Source organism: Coenobita brevimanus, chromosome 64, assembly GCF_032717465.1.
Source record: "Coenobita brevimanus isolate Jiangsu-jjx chromosome 64, ASM3271746v2, whole genome shotgun sequence".
Classification (NCBI taxonomy): Eukaryota; Metazoa; Arthropoda; class Malacostraca; order Decapoda; family Coenobitidae; genus Coenobita; species Coenobita brevimanus.
Window position 1 is genome coordinate 12367359 of NC_137017.1, and position 18174 is coordinate 12385532.

Sequence of the window (18174 nt, forward strand, 5' to 3'; positions counted from 1 at the left end):
TACTAATCGCTGGATACGTACCCGAGAGGATGTTGCCGAGAGCCTCCTAAGCCCACGAAAATATGGCGGTTAAACTGTCTGCTTACGTACTAGGCAGCCTCTAATAATAATAATAATAAATTAATGGAATATTAATAACTAATCCTCCTCCTCCTCCTCCTCCTTGTCATTTTATTATTATTATTATTATTATTATTATTATTATTATTATCATTATTATTATCACAAAAACTACAGCAGTGAGTACTCAACAGAGAAGCAGGGGGTCAAGAAGAGGTAGAGCGAGGTATGGGACGAGACAGGTGGGACGGCTGCAGTGGACGAAAAGGTGAAGCAGGTATGAGAGGTGCTAGCTACCTCTCTCACTAGCAGCTCATCCACCTGCACCGGTGTGTCAATCACCTGGTCGATATTAAACACTAAGTCACTTGTCGGAGTTTTGTTCTCTTTATTTCCTTTAATTTCAAGTTGTTTTCAATTTATTCCTGGTTTCTTCAATTTATTTTGCTCACGTCCTTTTAGTTTTTTTCTTTTTGCTTTTGTTTAATTTCTTTCACTTCCGTCAAATAATTTCCTGTTAATGAATTTTCTTTTGTCCAGTTATCTGTAATTTTATAAAGTCACTAATTTATAACCTGCAAATTTCGTCTTCCCAGGTTTCTGTTGTTTATGCACTTGTAATTCCTGCAAAGGAAAGGAAGTTAGTAAAACCTGACTTACAGTTCAAATTTCCCATTGCATAAAGAAGTCCAAATAGTACAGAAAACAAAACAAATATATACAAGCCTGAAAATACAAAAGCTCCAAATGTGCCCCAGCTGCAATGGAGGGAATAAAATGGTTACAGCCAATCCTCTATTACCACCATGCAGCTCCCACACACACGAGGGGCACAGGCAGGGCTACTTGCTGTCCAGAGCACTTACGCCCAAAGACAACACCCTACGTCGTTTGCAGAAATGACAGACAAACCTCTGGCCACCGTCTTGTATTCCAACCAGCCACTCTTAAATATCTACCACCACACCACCTTATAAAGAGGAGAGAAACAGAAAGACGCAAAGACAGACTCGAACAAAGATAAACCCAATACACCAAGATATCCAACAACTTTCTCCACTTAGTTTCAAACGAACATCACCCTTATCATCAACTTACATGTACCACATACCACCTAATGAAGAGAAGACAGACAGACAGACAGACACAGAGACAGACTCTAAATAAACCCAATACACCAAGAGATCCAACAACTTTCTCCACTTAAGTTCAAGCGAACATCACCCTTATCATCAACTTACATGTACCGGTGCCACTTCCATAAATTGGGAGATAAGGAAGCGAACTCTCAAAGCCTAAATTTTCCAGACAGAATAGCCAACACGCATAGCTACACGAATAACTTAAATATGTATGTAGGCCAATAAATGTGTATGTATGTACCGGTATGTAGGCCGATAGTGAAGCATTCGCTACTAATCACCTAGTTCACATCTTAAGAATAAAGAACCGCCCCCCCCCCATACACACACTGCAAACCACCTTAATAAACACTAGGAAAAACAGCACTGATGGTGGCAATGTTTACCCGTACTGAACACTTGCAACACATGCCAAATCACAAAACAATACATGACCATTATATGATGATGATGATGATGCAGAGCTAGTGTTACGGTATGTAAATGAGGCACCGACAAAAGGGGTGAGGGAGAGGGAAAAGCTCTCGTCAACCTTCGATGTCAGAGGGGCGTGAGGCAAGGGAGAGACGAGAGGGGAGGAGCAAGAAGGAAGGAAGGAAAGGGAAAGGAAGGGAAGGGAAGGAAAAGGATGGGAAGGGAAAGAAAAGGAAGGAAAGGGGAGGGAAGACACGAGCCGACATGCGACGTGATAGGATAAGAGTAGAGGGATTAGTGAAGAAATGAGAAGTAAAAGAAAATATATACAAATAGAAATGTTACCGGTAAAAGACATACACACCTACATATATATACATTACATACTGGCGATGTGTAAGTACATTTGTGTTATCTCCAGTAACTGCTAATTCATCTTTCTCTGCCGTGTTGCTGACAATCTTATGTTACCTAAGGACTACATCCCCTTTTTCTTCCCCTTAATTCCTCCCTTCTCTAATCAAAACTTATGTCTCAATCCTTCTCTCCCCGTCTTCTCTTTTGTTCATCTACCATTCTTTCTTTGCCCTTTTCATGTCCTCCCCTCGATCTTCTCCCTTTCTCTCTTACCCTCTCCCTTTCTCCTCCTGCCCTTCTCTTCTACCCCCCTCCCACTCTCACCTCCCCCCCTCATTTCACCGCAACCCCCCGTCACCACAACGAAGAATGGGGCACGTGATATAGCAGCATTTCTCACTGCACCATTTTTCACTCACAATCGACGTTTTCTCGTTTGTTTTCCATATTTTTGGACGTGAGTGAATTCTTTCCACCTGAAATACGATTGTTCTCAAACTGAATTGCCACTAGACTGAAACCTACCAAGTGTTATTAAGAAAATTTGTTAAGACTGTATTTAAACAAGAATTACGTAGTTTATCTTTAACAACTAATTTTTTCTGCGTTACTCCTAAATTTGTCGCTTTTTAGTACAAGCAACCCTACAAAAAAATGCACCACCTAACGTAAAAATAATACAGTAACTAATGATAAGAACATCCTTTGGGGGATTTCACAGTTAGCCGACAACTGTACAAGACTCACTCGGATTTCTTAGCTGTAAAAAAAAAAAAAAAAAAAAAAAAAAAAAAGAGAGAGAGAGAGAAGAAAAAAACAGTCCCCATAAACATACCTCCAAATACACTTCTCAGTTCAGCTATCGTACTAGGTAAAGGCAGGACGTATGGTCGACACTACAGTTATAATATCTAACGTAACTAGGCTAATGTCAAAGAAAAAATGGACACACACACACACACACACACACATACAGTCCGTAAATGCACCATACTGGAGACAAACGAGCTATTGATTCCTGATATAGCAAGACGTTTTTTTCATACTATTTTCCTGTTAACAGACGATTTTTTTTTTCCCAGGAGAGAGAGAGAGAGAGAGAGAGAGAGAGAGAGAGACCCTTGGCTATGGTGAAGGAGCTTTACGTAACCTTTATTAATCGTTTTAGTGCTATGATTTTTTTTTTTTCATTTTTCCTCCCGCCAGACGATTTTATTCAGCTCAGGAGAATACACTTTTATTTACCATTCAGTCGGCCATTTTTATTTATCAATGAGCAAGGTATTATATTTTACATCAATCCACATCCATTTCATCTATCTGCCCACAACCATCCATCTATCCACCCATTCCTCCATATCCAGCCAACCATCCATCCACATATCCACAGCCAATCAACCATCCATTCATCTGATACATTTATAATCCACCCATACACTGCCATCCATTCCATCTACCTAAATCCATCCAACAATCCCTCCATACTATCTATCTAACTCCATCCAACCAACCATCTACTCATCCAAGGCAACAATTTATCTATTATCCAACAAGCCATTCTGTCCACCATCCATCCATATTCAACAAACCATCCATCTATCCATTTGTTCCTGATTAACTACACTTGTCTGGCTTAGCGGACGTCAATGTTGCTATGACGAGACAGAGAGAGAGAGAGAGAGAGAGAGAGTTTATGTGTGTGTGTGTGTGTGTGTGTGTGTGTGTGTGTGTGTGTGTGTGTGTGTGTGTGTGAACAGAGTACACCCTCACCCCCATCTAGATTAAACACCATCGACCATCACATAATTAATGACAAAAAAATTGCCTTCTTCGATCATTCCTTAGTGACTGCGGCGGTACAAAATGAGAGGTAATAAACTAGGCTACAGAAGGAATACAGAAAAAGTACAAAGAGGACAATTAAACCCTTCAATAAACCCCCAGACGGATACAGAAAAATACAAAGACGATTATCCCCTTCAATAAACCTCTTCCCCTTGTGGTGATGTATTTTTCTCTATTTTGGCTACCTACAGACGATTTTATTCAGCTATGGCGGGACTGGAGGGGTTAGGTACAGACTTAATCGCTTCACCACAACACAGGAATGGAATCGTTATATACAATCGTCTGGGGGCTAGTTTGATTTTAAACAAGCGTACTGCAAAGGTTAATTAAAAATGCATGAAAGAAGTAGAATATAATCATGTGAACTACCAATCTCACGATGACGATGTGGGAAAAAAATAAAATAAAATATAATAATAATAATAATAATAATAGAAATAATAATAATAATAATAATAATAGTAATAATAATAATAATAATAATAATAATAATAATAATAATAATAACCAGTATCGTCATCATTCTGATCCTTTCTTGCACCTAAAGATGGGGTTAGGTTGGATTTGGAAACCACAGCTACGAGAGACTGCATAAAATTGGAAGACCTACCCACAACATGCCTAATGAAATGGACCACATAACCATCATCATCACCACTACTATCATCATCATCATCTCTATTACCAATACCACCATCATTGTCTTACCACCACCATCATAGCCTCACTACAAAATGGAAGTATATAAAACAAAATAATTACACACCTCAGCCCGCCTCCCCAAACAACCTTGATAGCTATTGATCGTCATTGTTATCCATGACGGAGCATTAATCACACAACATACATCAATCTTCCCTAATGATACTACTAACATCATCCTGCTGTGTACTTTTTAACCAACAGGCCATTATTAAGACCAAAATGCTGGGGGAATCAACTCAACGAGCTAGGCAAAGAAACTGTTGTGGCACCTATGAGTTCCATGAAATGAGACACAGTAATTTGTGATCTTTACTAGCTAAGGCTCATGCTGAAACTGCATTACCTATTTAACATTTACTTAACTTTTCTGACACTACAAAATTATGCGGTGCCGCACACGTTTAGTATAATACGACCTAACAGTATACGTCAATGCCAAGTCAATTTTAATTTCCGATAGTAAAGGACTAAAAATAATAGGTGAAAATACGGGTGCTTTATTGTCAGGGCAAAAACATCTGGGGATCGAAATACATCACATATTGTTGTCTTCCGAACTTAGTAAAGAAAGATTTAATATATCAATGAACTTACCGTAAATTACCAATAAAACATGACCTATTTTCGACTCTCACAAGGGTCAATGAAATAAAACACCCTTAAAAACACGACGGATTCCATGTGTACTACATCGCTGTATTAGAAAGGTCATTAGGGCTACCTCACCAATGGACTTATTTTCCCACGAAGGGCAACGCAGCAAAACACCCCAAGATTGAAATGGTTGTGTGTGTGTGTGTGTGTGTGTGTGTGTGTGTGTGTGTGTGTGTGTGTGTGTGTGTGTGTGTGTGTGTGTGTGATCGCGGTATTGAAAGATCCATGGATCTACGTTATTCATCAATCTGTAGTCCATCACCTACAATCATTTCGCGTACTAAGATCCATACACTCAAACACCCGAGGAACAAGTCTACGGTATATTCTTACTTTACAGAACACGGTATTAATATTTCTTTTTTTGTACTTCTTTTGAGCCAGCAGTAAACAGAGGCCTATTTATAATTTCAGCCTAAAGGTGTCATTTTATTCATTCTGGACAGTAGCGACTATCAGAGGGTTTCATTCGGCTTAATAAATCACCCTTATCACCCTAGCAGTAAGGGAAGGTTTCATGAAAGCTAATTACTTCTAATCTCTCCAGTTTGACTGAACTGAATAAAATCGTCTGGAGTTACAATAAAAAAAAAAAAATAAGACAATACCTTACTGTTCATTCTCCCATCAGTCAACGCACCGACAAACCCGCAGAAAGAACTTCACGATTTTTTTCATCGCCCTGGCTACATACTGCGATGATGACAGGTCTTTCATTGGGTACATCAATTCATCATTGTTATGGATGGGACTGGGAAACTATTTCAATTATCACGAAGAGCAACGTATTAACACACTCAAGGTCGAGATAAAAAGAAGACCCCCCGCTCCTCCCCGTGTTTTGGCCCTTGATATACTAAACAGGCGAATCGATACTAGGTGATTAACTTTCTTTCATAAGCTTGTTTACTACGTTTAGGTCACTGCCATAACGAAGGGGTGGTTACTGTGTCATTTACGCTCACTGACAACGTGTCGTAACATCAACAACACAACAAAACCCACTTACAGATGTGTTTCGGAGGACTTCGTTTGGTTCTCGGGTACACCGGTTATGGGAGAATCGATACTGTCACCTGCGTTCTTTGATACCCTAGTCTACCACTGATGGTGTGCCGCTCTGTTAGTAAGTCTCAGTTTACTCAGCTTCGTTCTTTGGTGTAATGGATGGAGTTTATTGATGTGCTAAACGACCTTTCCCCAGCGCAATGTCGCGCGCGCGCACGCACGCACGCACGCACGCACACGCGCACACACACACACACACTTATTTAATACTGAGAAATGACGCCCATCACGGGTCAAATTGTATGTTATCAGTTAGCATGGAAGACTATCGATTCTCCTCACCACAGCTGTGATGGGAACGAATTTATCAATCTTTTTACTGCCAAATGGCGCTTACTTCATCAATGTCATGGGGTACAGCAGGGTACATGACCTGAATCCTCCCTCCCGCCAGTTCAAAGGGCGGAAGGAAATAGCTGTCTTTAAATGTGAAATGATGTTTACTATATATCAAAGGTTATATCAATAAGTGTAAATGACCCAGTACAGATCCCTCTTTCATTAATCAATGCCGGAGGGAATGAAATAGTCTCTCTCTCTCTCTCCGAACTGGCATTTACTCGCTAACAATGGTCCTTCTAGGGTATGTTTTCAATGACTGAGCATGACCTATTATCAGTCCCGCCCAGTATCAAAAAAACGAAACGAAATTTATAATGCCTTTAATACGGACTGGTAAGTGGACTACCGTGCTCTGTCAAAGGCTGAACAAGAAATTATGAATAAGCGTAAAAGTCTCGGTAACGATCCTTCTATTGCACACACGAGAAACACCCAGATGACAAAACGCAGAGAAACAGACCCGAAAGCCGGGGAAAATCGGGAAAAGCTTGACTCGCATCTTTTCCTCATCTTCGCCTCCCCACAACTCCCCTCCCCACTCTGTCTCTCAGCAGTGCACTTTATTTATATACTGGGACTTCAATGACAGGGGGAAATTTTAAGTACTCTCTCTCTCTCTCTTGTACTGTACTATTCTATCCTCTCTTCACTCCTCTTCTTCCCTCTTCACATATCTTCAACTGTGGTCGTAGTGAAACTCTACATACAGTACAACTTCCTCACCCTTGCTTGCAATACTGAGGACGTGTGCTGGAGAAGGTCAGGGTGGTATTCTGTGGACTTCACCCTCTTTACTTATTCCAGCACCTGAAGGTCGCTCTGTTTGATCTTTACGTCTGGGCTATCTTACATCCATCTGTTTATGTCTATCATGTCTGTCATTGTATAGCTATCTCCCTGCACATTCACAAAACACGAAGGCTACCTATCTGCCAATACATACCTACACCTTGGCCTATTCACTACACACGATCGGCCAACGTACATATATAAATAACAGATAAAGCAGGCTACATAGCTATACAGTTTCATATTTTTGCGTCTTCCTGTTCCCGGAACCTGTCCCTCCCATTTAATTACGTTGGGAAAAGCGACTACAATGACGACAAACAAAACATAGGGGTTCATACTAACCATCAAACCTGTTTCTGGTGATCTTTTGGGGTCAATTGGCAGGGTACTGAGGCCACTCTTTAATAGGGTTTAATTGAAATTGTGGTGGCTACTCATTTCGCAAAGTACTGTAGGTTATCATCCTAAAATTCAATGTAGGCCTAATATTAATACTGAGAAACATCATACACCAAACTCACCACCATTATTACCACCACCACCGCCATTATAATCATTACAACCATCACCTACCTAGCACCAACACGTGCACCACAACCACCACCACAATTACCACTACCATCATCACCGCCAGTATAATCATCACTGCAACCACCATCTACCTAGCACCAACACCTGCACCACAACCATCACCACAATTACCACTATCACCATCACCGCCATTATAATCATCAATGCAACCATCACCTACCTAACACCAACACCAGCACCACAACCACCATTATCACCATCACAGCCCAACTTTACGCGTCCGGATGGGGTTGGAATGTACATTAATAGGAGCAAAAGTGTCCTAATAAAACACAGGTAAGCTTATTCAATTTTCTCTCACATTTAAAGAGCATACGCCACAAACAACTTCTTTCACACGTCCAAGTAATATTAATTTCTCTGCCCTTGGAATATACCACATTACTTTTAATACCTTTGATACGTTCTCTATTTTTATTTTATTACTTATTCTATTTCGGACATTGTCACTACATGAATTATTTTTTTTTTTATTACTTTATTATAAGACGAAAAAGGAGTTATGATAATGAAGACGATTACCGGTATGATTTATTTCAATTCATCTGCCCATTTATCTAGTTGTTTACTTATTATTATTACTATTATTATTATCATCATCATCATCATCATCATCATCATCATTATTATTATTATTATTATTATTATTATTATCCATCCATCCATCCATCATCCAATCCTATATTGCCCTATGAGGAGCGTAGGAGCCCGAGGCTAGGCAGTTGGTCCCGACATTTAAGATGAGAGTTTATTATTATTATTATTATCGCTCTGAGGGGAGACAGAGAGGAGGAAGGGGAGTAGTGTAAAGGTCGGCCCCAGCGGATTCAATATTTCCGGCCTCCCTCTGCATTAATAATAGTACCTGGTATTCGCAATGCTGTTCTTGCAATACACCCTCACCCCTCTCTAACTCCTCATCTGTATCCTATTTACTGCAAGGTGTCTGTTTTCTAACCTTTAGTTTTCTATTCCATCAAAAATGAAAGAAGCAAGGGTAAGGAGCCTCAAATAGCTATACCCACCCAAGACAGCTGCATACAGGAAAATGAATAAAAGTTTGTTCATTTCGAGATGCCTGGACACACAGCGTTTAAAAGACTGCATGATAGAGAGACAACGGGAAAGACCGTGAGTACCAGTTAACTCTTTAATTTCACAGCCAGCCGTATACTCACTGGCATCGCTGGCTTCGTAGCAACTCTTCCTTAGTTATTTATTCCCTCAAGTCATATAGGTAATAAAAAAAATACGTACTTCACATCAGCAACAACGTCATGAAAATACTTAGGTAATTTTAATCGAAGTGAAAAATGTATAGCTAACGGAATTTTAAAAATCAAGGAGATTACACTTCTTGGACAGATCTTAAGGTTCCCCATAGCAGCAAACGAGCTCCCTACTTCCCCCTATCCTCCCCTCGGAAGGTCAGTGTCGAGGCGGCGAAACTTTAACGGGGTCGCGGGTCGATACGCAAGGACAGGTTTTGGGGAAGTGCAAACCTCTAAGAAAACACACACACACACACACACACACACACACACACACAATGGTTCGCACTACTACATACATCCACAGAGACACGTATGAGTCTTTGTAATTCTCTCTCTCTCTCCCTCTCTCTCTCTCTCTCTCTGTCACTGACCTAGGACCTAGACTAGTCAACCCACCCCATCTCGCATTCCAATCCATTATCAAGAGAATTTCTAAGTCTCTCCCCTCCCCCCCAAGAAAAAAGCTGACCCCCTCCCCCCCAAAAAAAAAAAAAATCTTGCTGTGAAAATCCTTAGCAAACAACATCAGTAATCGACTCTTCTACCTACGACCATAAAATACACAACAAAAAATCCAATAACCTACTTTCCTCTAAAAAACAAAAAGAAAAAAGAGAAAAACTACCCAAAAATACCTCGTCGCGAAATCCAGGAAATGCAATTGTTCGCGCCTTTTCAACTGAACCTGGAAATACGCGGGAAAAACTTAAAAAAAAAAATAAAAGGTCGACACTTTTTCCTCTCTAATCTTTTTTTTTCTTGTGCTTAGGCGGTGAACTGATCCCTTCCTACGCTGGGGCAGTGGCAAACATCTATGCACCTGAACACACCAAATCCCCAAAAGCAAAATAAATAAATAAATAAATAAGGGCTGTGTTCCTATGCTACGTGAAGCCTGCACGAGTGAAAGAGGAAGTGGTATAATTCCTTTAGCAGGCCCAGCTACCAGAAGGGCTTTTCATTTTATTCCTGCTATCTCCAGACGATTTCATATACCTCAAGCTTTCTGAAACTGGAGTAAATGGTTTAACTCACTATGATTAACGTTTATTATTATTATTATTATTATTCTTGCTGCGTCCAGGACAATTTTACCCAGCTGATGAGAATTCTGACGATAATATTCAGCTTAGGTATTTTCCAACTATGTGGCTAAATTATATCCTAGGGATTAACAGGGGATCTCCCAAACTTTACGAAATTACTGCGTTCCTAAAATAAAACCAGAAACAGAGGCCGTCGGGGGTCAAAGGGGTCATATCAGCTTATCTACATGGAGCTTTTATGAGCGGTTTAGGTCAGTGCTCCGGTGCCCTTTACACGGTTCATCCTTCACATAGCAATAGACCCACCTCGATATTTTATTTTTGCAAAGCCTCCCGCTGAATGATTTATTAACCTGAAGGGAAAACCATAATCAAACTACCAACCATTACCCACTTACAGGTTAATTATTGCAGTACGATGACTTCTTCTTACAGGTATTTAAATCACGTCAATTAAGGTCAAATCATCTGACCTTCATTCACACCAGAGAAAATGTTATTCAACATAGGAAAGATTAGTGAAATTAACAACTTCCCTTAACAACCTCAGCCGGATGAAACTGTAAAGAAGCGGCAGAAACTAAAAAATAAAAGCAATCTCTCTCTCTCTCTCTCTCTCTCTCAAACAAACCATCTGGGTGTAAAAAATAAAGCCCAGGTCAATGTTCAGTTTAGCGCTGCCGGATTTGTTGAGTCTGTGCGAACGTAAACAGACGCGAAATTCGCAAATTTTGCAGAGACAAATTGGCTGAGGACAGATGGAGGAAGGTTAAAAAAGGGAGATAAGAAAGACAGGGGGGAAGGAAAACTAAGACGAAAAATAATGGAGGAGTCAAAGAAAGAATGTGGAGGAGAGGGATAAAGAAACAAAATGGAGGAGAGGGAGAAAGAAAAATAAAGACGGGAAGGAGGGGGGCGGGGGAATGGAGAATGACTGGAAGATAATGAGGGAGATGGGATGAGAACGACAAAAAGAAATACCGGGAAAAGAGGAAGACAAAATACGAAGAGGAAGGAAGGAAAATGGAGGGCAGGATGAGGGTCAGAATGATGAGAATGAAGAAGAAACTGTATATTTATGTGGAAAGGAGAAGGAAGGGGAACTAAAGAGAACAGAGAATGGATAAACACAAATAGAGGATAACAAAAAAAAGGGAGAGGGAAGAAAAGTCGAAAACGAAAGAAAGGGGGAAGGAAGGGTGATGTATGAAGAAAATGAAGAATTTGAAGAGGGTTAAAATGAGAAGGAAAAAAAAACGAATAAAAGGAAGGAGAGAAAATCTGATAATGACGAACAAAGCAAGAAGAAGGAATACGAATGAAAAGGTGAAATATGAAGACAATAAAGGATAAAAAGAGGAGAAGAAAGAAAGAAGAAGGCCAGGAAGACGATAACAAAAAAAAAAGAAAAATAGTGAGGGATAAGGAAGAAACGGGGTACCACGAGAGTTCTTTCCTACACTGAGGAAAACCGTCAGGAAATGACAAGTGTAAGACTAATTAGATAACCCAGGATTAAGTTTGTTTTGAAATGACGACACGATACCAATCAACTTCAAGGATTACAAACTGACGAGTCAGGTTAAACTGAATAAAGTCTGGTTAGGTTATATTACGCTAGGATATGTTAGGTCGGTGGTTAGGTTAGATACGGTAAGGTGGGGCGAGGTGAGGCTGTCAGTTCAGGTTAAGTTATTGTTAGGTTAAGTTTAGTTGTTAGGACAGGGTGAGTTACGTTAGGATGGGTTGGGTTGGGTTAGGTCAGGTTGGGTTGGGTTAGGTTAGGCTTGGTGGCATTGTGTTTGGTTTGGTTTAGTTTAGTTAGGTTAGGTAGTATGGATCTGTAATCAACGCTGGCTGGTGATACAAACAAGAGCTGCATCCTCAATTACCGCTACTACGAATGGGCCTTCGCCGAACCCCGTGTGTGTGTGTGTGGTGTGTGTGTGTGTGTGTGTGGTGTGTGTGTGTGTGTGTGTGTGTGTGTGTGTGTGTGTGTGTGTGTGTGTGTGTGTGTGTGTGTGTGTGTGTGTGCGCACCGGTACATGTCTCGCCTACGAAGTACCAGTATATGTGTGTCTGTGAGACGGAAGTTAGACGCCTCCTGCCAGTCTACGTTTAGGCCAATATACAGTATATGTGTATGTGTATGTATAAGTATGCAAGTTTGTATATGTTTAATACATGTATGTATGTGTACGTATTTATGTATGAGTATGTGTCTGTGTGTGCATGTAGCAGTATGTATGTGTATACAGTATGTTGCAATATGTATGCGATGTTATGTGTGTAAGGTATATGAGTGAGGCGGAAGTAAGGCGCCTCCAGCCACTATGTGCTCCAGTGCGTGATAACCAGGCGACTGACGGTGGGGTGTGGGGGTGGGGGTGTGGACCAGGGAAGGGCAACGAGAGGGGGGGGGTTGGGGTGATGCTAGGAGAGCTGAGGAGAAAGGGAGACGGGAAGATGTGTGGTGGAGAGGAGATGTGTGAAGAAGGGAGGAGATATAGGGGATGGTGTGTGATGGGGAGATGGGTGAAGAAGGGAGAAGATACTCGTATTGAATGGGAGAGAGAGAGAGAGAGAGAGAGGGGGGGGAAGGGTGGGACGAGTAATGATCAGAAGAGAGGAGGAAGGGGGGGAGGGGCGAAGTTGAGGGAGAAGGGGAAGGGGAAGTAAAGGAGGTGAAAGTCAGGGTGAAGGTGGGGGGGAGGGGTGGCAGGGAGAGGAAGAGAGGAAGCGAGCAGCGTGGAGTGCCGCCAGAAAAACGAGGAAAGTAGAAGAGAGGAGAATGGAAGTTATACAGTCCATGAGGAGAGGAGAATAAAGAAGGAAAAGATATAGGGAGGGAGAAATGAAGGCATGGAGAAGGAAGGGTAGAGACACAGCAGGATAGAGAAATGGGTGTTGGATTAAAACTATGACGGTGGAGGAAAAGAAAAATAAATAAGAGAATAATAAATAAAAAGTAAACAGTTGAAATACACATAAAAATAGCGTCAAGATATAAAGGATGATATAAGAGCAACGGAAATAGTCAAGAAAGGAATGAAAGACGAAGGAAGAAGGGATGAGTAAGAATGGACGGAAGGTAAGAAGATGAAGACGGAAATTCTGAGAGAGTGAGAGAGAGGGAGAGAGAGGGAGAGAGAGAGAGAGAGAGAGAGAGAGAGAGAGAGAGAGAGAGAGAGAGAGAGAGACGCACAATACCAAAAATCCAAACACCAAATAAAAAAATTACAAAACGATTTATATACAGCTATACACAGTCGAGGAAAGTTAAATTAAACAGACATATTACTATAAACAGCAGAAAATTTGGTATATACATCGTATAAACAAAAAACCAACTCGTGAGGGTAAGAAGGGCATGTCGAGACTCCGGGTCCGTACTGTATTTACCAAGAATCTTAACCAATTTGCGGGATCATCTAGTGTCCATAAGAGTTAAATATTACCAAGAATCAGTTTGTTTTGCACATTGTTTTCACAGTACTATTCACTCTAGTACGGCGGTGAGGTGTGTGACTGTTGTGTGAGTGAAGACAGAAGTACAAACCAGCAGTCGCAATACAGAATTTAAGCTTAAGGACGTTTGAAAATATGGAACCTTACGAAAAGTCTGTAACGTTTGAACCTGGACACAAGCCAAATCCTTCCCTTCTCTTCTTTCCAAACTCTGCATGGTCCCTCACTTTTACTCCAGTTTGCCCTCCCGTCTAAATCTCGTTTTCTTTTCATTTCCCCTCCTTTTTTTCTCTCCCATCTATTATTCGACTCTTTTAAAATCCTTGATAACTTCTTTCATTTTTCTCTTATAACTTCTTCGTCTATCCTTTCTGCTGTCCATTACTTTGTTTTTATTGTATTCCTCTTCTTACCTTCTCCTTACCTCGATAATTTAAATTTTGCTCACTCTTCCCACCAGCGTTTATTTTTCACGGTTCATTTAGTTTCTCCTAAGAAGTTAGCCTTGCTCCCCCCCACCCACCTCTCTTTCTCTCTCAACTTTCTTACCACACCAACAGCTTTCTATTCACTGACCTCGGAATTTGACCTCTTTATTACGAGATCTTCCTTCAGCTGAATAAAACCGTACCAAAAATATCTCAATCCATATAAAAAACTCCTGCCTAACGCTGCATCCTTTGAGTGGAAACCTGAACGAGACCTCCAAGCAGGTATTTCAGTTCCTATTCAGTAGCTGTAATTGGTCTGTTTTCACCTGAAGGCACTGGATCACTCAAAACATGAATTATGAAGTCGTGGTTGATCGAAATAAACCTTAGTTGTGAGGTAAAACTGAGTCTCCTTGGTTACTAGTCAATCCTCCAATCTAACTACATCTGGCAATCAACTGAGCTGAAATGGGTTTGGGATCTTCGGTTACAATAAAAGCACTACACCCTCACAAAACTCCACTACCTTTTCCTTCCCTCAGTGTTCTTGGTCTGCATTTCCACCTCCTCCTCATCATCCCACGTTCACACTCTCCACTGTTTACATTCGTTTGGCTCCAACCTTGTTCTTGTTCTACCACTTCTTCCCCTTCCAACTACCCCACTCTCACACACTCTTAGTCTCTCATTCTCCCGCAGCCTGATTCTCATGTTGTTCTTGTTCTTCCTCTACTCCTCCTTCGCCACTCAGTTCTCGCTCTTTCTCTACCCCTTCCTTGTTTCCGTTCTTCCTTTACCCTGCATTCACCATTCTGTTCTCGCTCCTCCTCTACACCTCATTAGCCATTTTGTTCTTGTTCTTCCCCTTCTCCGCCCCCTTCGCTTCCAAACTTGCTCTCCTGCTTGCCCCCTAACCGGACAATACCCGAAGTGAAAACCAACAATCACTCTGGCAAGCGTTGGAGTGTAATTGCCAACTTTCTACCTCCGCCTCATGGACCATCTGCTCACCACCAACAACAACAACCATCATTACTCTGCCTACCACACTACTTTCAATCGCCTAACCACAGAGTTCATCAGGGTTGTGGCTTCAATCTAAAGGCTATGATAGTAAAATTCCCGAGGCGATCGTGAAAGTAAGGGGCAAAAAAAAAAAAAAAATCTTGCTGTGGTCTACTTTCTGAAATGCAAAGACAAGGCTTTAGTAATAGCTACCGGTTTTACACTGCAAGTCCTGTTTGAATAACTATATCAACAGGATTTATCAATTTATCTCTCTCACACACACACAGACACACACACACAATCATACAGGTTCTTCAAGTAACACAGTATCTCGGCCTGAACTTGTACTACCGCAAATACTGAAACCTATAATAAAAGAAAAAAGTACCGTAACGCAACCCAGATCCACAATAGTATTCTCTTGGTCTTTGTGAGCTTCGTATACTCTTTTTACAATAACCTGGGCCAGATTTGCGTCCTTTTGCAGCTTATTTCACGCAACTCAGTAACAGAAAAAGGCAACACCAACACTCTGCATTCTTTCCAAAACATTTCATGAGCTGCACCATATTCTAGAGTTAATCCACTACTACAATCCAGCATTCAAAATGGAGGGATGGCAAATTTAGGTCATATTTTGTTTACCAGCGTATTTTGCTATTAAATCGTCCAATTCTTCGACACGATATTAAAACACACACACACACACACACACACACACACACACACACACACACACACACACACACACACACAGGCTGCATAAAAAGATGGGTGAAAAGAAAAAGTAAACTATTGATGAAGTTGTGTCAGAAAGTATCAAGCTGGCATTACGGTACTACAGCCCACGACACGTTCATCTCTTGACGTGGACATTACACACGCCACATGTCGAGTACTGAAGATACTTATGAGGTTCAATCTGACGTTCACCCTTGCCCTATCGCGTCTTGGAGTTAGGTATCTTAGCAGCCAGGTATACTAATCCTCGGGGAGAGAGAGAGAGAGAGAGAGAAATATCAACAAAGGCCACGTGCTCCTTGTGTTTACCCAGGCGCCGCAGTGCATGACGGGACAACTCCATCGCGGGACTACACCAATCTCCCTCCATACACACGAAAACGACTCAAATACTTCCTTCCCTTTTTCTTTTTTACCTCGTACGAATATAGACGAGGTACGAGGCAACAAAATAAAAAAAAAAAAAAACGAGGTACGGAATCAGCAAAATATAATAAACTAAATTTCAAACACCACTACAAGTAATTACAGAGCAAATATGTTAAACTTTATTTTAAACATCACTTCCTTACTACAAACATCGCAACATGTCTGCTTTAAACATCATTTTCTTAAAGTACTTCCCACATGACTTCCCTATTTCAAACATCACGGACTGACTTCAACAAATACTTCCTCGCTTTTATTCATTTTTTTTTTTTTTTTCCAGAATATGGACGGGGCGTGATATTTCCAAAAATCACTTTCTTACCATTTTTTTTTTTCTTCTTGCAAAACTGAGGCGTAATACCGTTCAACCACAGATCACTTTCCCACTTCTTCACCTTGTAAGAATAACGGGACAAAAATACCTAGTTTCACCCACGAACTCTCTCTCTCTTTCTCATACACACACACAAACACACACACACACACACACACACACACACACAAACAAACAAACAAACACACACACACACACACACACACACACACACACACACACACACACACACACACACACACACACACACACACACACACACACACACACACACACACACACACACACACACACACACGAATGGGAAATATTCTTGACCAAGCCTGTTTTTTTTGTTTTTCTTTTTCCCTCGGGCCTCTTGGTCGTAAAATGCGATTAGCAGAACCATTCTGGCGTCCAAAATTGAGTGTTGTCAGTTTTAGAGTCGATATGCAGCTGCTATTGATAACCTAAATTAAAAGCTTTATCTGTAACGTTGCGTGTAAGACATACAAAATGCATCAGCTAAACCCACTCACTAAGATAACGACACACACTGCCTTCTTTCTAATCCAAATTGACTTTTTACAGATTAGGACTACTCATTTGCAGTTAAGTTAGTACATTACACAAGAATTTAATACTGCTTAAAACCAACATTTATATACTGAGACGAAACAGACTTAAAGTAGTTAATATAAAAAGCTGGAAGTTTGCGAGTTCTCTCTCTCTCAAAAGACGAATAAATCCTAAAGTACCAGCATTTATCGACAATATTCACTCTTCATGTATACCGTACCACATTACCGTAGAAAGTAGATGCAACTATCGTATTCTATCGCCACTATACCTCTACTTTCTATAATACTGATACTGTACCATACTAACTCAACAATCTGATATCTATAAATCCACCTTCTATCTGGGCTAAATGAGGCCATGCGGTATACATATTGTTTTTTTTCTGTAGATGTGGGTGACTTCATATGCCTTCCACATTATTAACATTATTATCTACATTTACTACCAACAGGATTTCTTTATACCTGAAGGATAAAATGTGTGTGTGTGTGTGTGTGTGTGTGTGTGTGTGTGTGTGTGTGTGTGTGTGTGAGAGAGAGAGAGAGAGAGAGAGGCCCCTGAGGCATGTGGCAAGGGTACATGTTACTGCCTTTATTCAACCACAAAAGAGGGCTGACATTGTGTGGGGGTTGGGGCAGGTGGGGTGAAGGGGGCAGGTGGGGTGAAGGAGGCAGGTGGGGTGAAGGAAGCAGGTGGGGTGAAGGAGGCAGGAGACAGAGTGGAAGGAGCTAAGTGGAAGTGGGGTGAAGTGGGACGACTAGGACTGAGTGGGGTGGAGAGAAGTGGAAGTGGGGGTGAAGTGGGGTGGGTGGGACTGACTGGGTAGGGGAGGAGAAAAGTGGAGGCAGGGTGAAGTGGGACGAGTGGGATTGAATGGGATGGGAAGAAGTGAAAATGGGGGTGTAGTGG

The 18174-nt window shown here is 41.1% G+C and overlaps 1 long non-coding RNA gene across 1 annotated transcript in view; it reads right to left on the reverse strand.

Annotated features, from left to right (window-relative positions):
* Positions 1-516: 516 nt before the first annotated feature.
* Positions 517-18174, reverse strand: part of LOC145404678 (uncharacterized) — a 61664-nt gene continuing 44006 nt past the window's right edge. The window contains exon 2 of the long non-coding RNA XR_013898213.1: positions 517-684. This is a non-coding gene — a long non-coding RNA (uncharacterized LOC145404678). The remainder of the gene's footprint in view (positions 685-18174) is intronic.